Raw genomic sequence first — 3,876 nt, 5'->3', positions numbered from 1 at the left:
AGAAAATATCTTTTTAGGAATTAATTTTATATCAGTTGGTTGAATAATTTGTTGATAAAATAAAACTCACTTACGTAAATACATTGGCAAAATATCCACTTTAAATGGAGATTCAATCCAAAATGAATTAATCATTAATTTATTAGATTAAGAGATATAATTTGTACGAAAAATCTTTAGTACGGATTGTGAGATGGATTGAAAACTTGCGAGTCGAGACGGTCGTCGGATTATCTGATTGGAGTAATGGAGGTGGATACCTGCAAAGACACTCCGACGCTCAAGTCAAAATGAATCTAACAGGCATAAGGTGTGAGAAATAATTGAGTACCTGAGGGAGCCTCTGCCTCCCCTTTATATAATTAGTGGTAGTTATCTCATCTTATCTTATCTAGTTAAGATAAGGGAGGTATTTAAATTCGAATGTTGGTTAGAGATTGTAGGGCTGGTTTGGGCCATCATCATTATCTTATCTGACTAAGATAAGAGAGGTATTTGAATTCGAATGTTGGGTTAGGATATTGGAAGTTATTGATCCGTCTTTGGGCCGTGAGGATGGCTCAATCTTGGGTTTGCTGGGTTCGGTGACCGTTCCAAGGAAGGACCTGGAGATCGAGTCCGGAACAGTTGCCCCCGGAGCATGAGAGCATACTTGCTTGGTCTCAATGCTGAGTTGAAGGGAAGCCCGATTTTCTGTAGTTCGGGAAACTGTGAGGAATCTGGAAAGAGCGTGACGTCATCCTGCGCCAATTGATGGGATGTTGGTGAGTTTGGCTTTCCGTGAGTTGAAAGACCGTCATCTCATGCTTGTTTTGTGTGGTCTTTTTGGGCCGTTATTGTGAATTTATTTTAAGCCTTTTTGGTGGGCCGATTTCAATACTTTACTTAATTAGTTTATTTGGAAATCTGTTTTGTTATTTGGATATCCGTTTTGTTGGTCTCGAGGTGATCGATCTCCTCGTAGCCGTTTACTTATTTGGATATTCGTTTTGTTATTTGAATATCCATTTTGTTGGTCTCGGGGTGATCGATCCCCGAGTCACCGTTTTTTGTTATTTAGATATCCGGTTTGTTATTTGGATATCCGTTTTGTTGGCCTCGGGGTGATCGATTCTCGGGTAGCCGTTTACTTATTTGGATATCTGTTTTGTTATTTGGATATCCGTTTTTATTGGCCTCAGGGTGATCGATCTCGGGTAGCCGTTTACTTATTTGGATATTCGTTTTATTTTTTGAATATTCGTTTTGTTGACCTCGGGGTGATCGATCCCCGGGTCGCCTTTTTTGTTATTTAGATATCTGTTTCGTTGGACTCGGGTGGTTGATTCCCGGGCAGCCGTTTACTTATTTGGATATCCGTTTTGTTATTTGCATATCCGTTTTTGTTGGCCTCAGGGTGATCGATCCCAGGGTAGCCATTTACTTATTTGGATATTTGTTGTTTTTTGAATATCCGTTTTGTTGGCATCGGGGTGATTGATCCCTAGGTCGCCATTTTTTGTTATTTGGATATCCGTTTCGTTGGCCTCGGGGTGATCGATTCTCGGGTAGCTGTTTATTTATTTGGATGTCCGTTTCGTTGGTCACGAGATGATCGATCCTGGGGTTGTTTACTTATTTGGTATCCGTTTTGTTGGCCTCAGGGTGATCAATCCCCGGATCGTCTTTTTTGTTAGTTGGATGTCCGTTTTGTTATTTGAATATCCGTTTTGTTGGCCTCGGGATGATCGATTTTTGGGTAGCCGTTTACCTATTTGGATATTCGTTTTGTTATTTGGATATCCGTTTTGTTGGCCTTGGGGTGATCGATTCTCGGGTAGCCGTTTACTTATTTGGATATCCATTTTGTTGGCCTCAGGGTGATCGATCCCTGGGGTAGCCGCGTTTAGTTCGTGCCGTCGGACGGGACAATGCTTTTGAAAATATGAATTTCATTTAAGGTTTTGGGTCTCTTTAAAACCTCCCGATGTGGGTAGGAATGAGTGCCCGGTAAGAAAATATTAGATTAAACAACTTAAGCAATTAATGAAAGTGAAAAAAGCAAAAAATAAAGGGTAAAGAGATAGTCTTAAACGCACTCCATCTTGTTGCTTTGGAAGGATGTTTCTACGTATAGTAGCGTCGCAAGTTGGTGGCATTACAGGATCTCAGAAGCTTGGTACCGTCTAGTCTTTCGAGCTTGTAGGCTCCTTTTCCGATTACTGTCTTGATTCGGGAGGACCCTCTCAGTCGGTTGTGAGCTTCCCTTCTCCGGGAGTGGGGGGACCAATGTTGTTTCAACGTAAGACGAGGCCTCCTGGTCCGAAGTCTCATCGTACCGTGCTGCGATTGTACCTAAGGCTTATTCTTTGTTTTAGGGCTAGCTACGGTAGGTGCGCTATGCTCCTGACCTCGTCTGCGAAGTCCTGCTCTGTTTCTTCGTCAATTTCTCCCACGGTTTTGCGCGGGCTGGGGTCTTGGCGTGCATCGAGATTGGCGAGGAAGATGCCTGCCGCGTCTCTGAATCTCTTGTGGATGGCCAAGCTAGTGTTGTTGCACTCTACTGCGACTTTCCGATCCCTGTGTATCGTTCTGATGGTGCCGTTATCGGCCTGAAACTTCATGATTAGGAACTTGGTGAAAATAACGACGGATATGTCGTTGATCGTCTTTCTTCCAAGGATGAGGTTGTAGGCAGTGGAATCCTTAAGGACCATGAACTCGGAGAGGATGGTCTTCCTCCGGCTTTCGGTTTCGATGGTTAGTGGTAACGCTATGGAACCGTCTGATTTGAGGAATTTGTCTCCGAGTCCGGTCACCCTGTTGCCGTGGGTTTGCAAGCTTTTGTTTTGGAGACCCAATTTATCGAAGGCTCCTCTGAAAAGGATGTCGGAATGAATTCTGGTGTCGACCAGTCACAAGCCCGGTTCTGACTTTTGCCGAGATGACGAATGGGGCGTTTTCAGCCGAGGTGCTGTGTTGGCAGTCATCGGGGAAAATGTGATCGTCGCTGGAACCGAGAAAATTGGTGCTTGGTTTCTTGCGGCTAGGACTTTGAGATCCTTTTTTAGTGCTAATTTTGACTTTTCGGGCGCGTCCTTTCTGGTGATGTCGTTTACGATTATGGTGGATCAGTTTTCGGACTTTCTTGAGGTGCATGCCGTATCGTGCTCGGGTTGTGTCCTTTGTGTTCTGGTGATCTTTCTCTTTCAGTTCTCCTAGGTTCTCGGATGATTTTGGCGAACTCGGGAGTTTGCTGTCTCGGATGGCTTGTTCGATGGCGTCTTTTAGGTCGAAGCAATCTTGGGTTTTATACCCGTATCCTTGGTGGTATTCATAGTACAAGGTCTTGTTGGCGCATGTCCGTTCCTTCAATTGTCGTGCCTTTGGGAGGATGCCTTCTTCCGCTATTTAGTGGTAGATCTCCGTAATGGGAGCAGGTAGGGGTGTAGTTCGAGAACTTTCCCACTCGGGGTGGTCAGTTGGTGTTAACGGGTTTAGGGTGTTCTTTCTGGGTCTCTTTTGGTGGCGGGTTACTACGAGGTACCGTGTTGCCGTGTTGTCTTTTGTTGGCGACCATGACTTGGTTCACCTCTTCATCCTTTATGTATTCCCTTGCGACACTTTAAAGTTCGTGCATGGTCCAGACTGGCTTGGTGGTGAGGTGTTTCCGAAAGTCCTCGTTCATGAGGCCTTGGTCAGACAAAGACTGGCGACCGAGTCCGTGAGTCCATCGATCGTTAGACACTCATCGTTGAACCTATCGGGGTATTTTCTCGTGGATTCATCTGGTCTTTGGGTGATTCTGAGCAAGCTGATTGGATGTTTAGCTTTGGTGATTCTAGTGGCAAATTGGGCCACGAACTTTCTGGAGATATCATGAAAGATGGCTATGGA

This window comes from Arachis ipaensis, chromosome B05 (genome assembly GCF_000816755.2).
Source record: "Arachis ipaensis cultivar K30076 chromosome B05, Araip1.1, whole genome shotgun sequence".
NCBI lineage: Eukaryota > Viridiplantae > Streptophyta > Magnoliopsida > Fabales > Fabaceae > Arachis > Arachis ipaensis.
The sequence above is the reverse complement of the archived record's forward strand: the minus strand, read 5'-3'. Positions refer to the sequence as shown.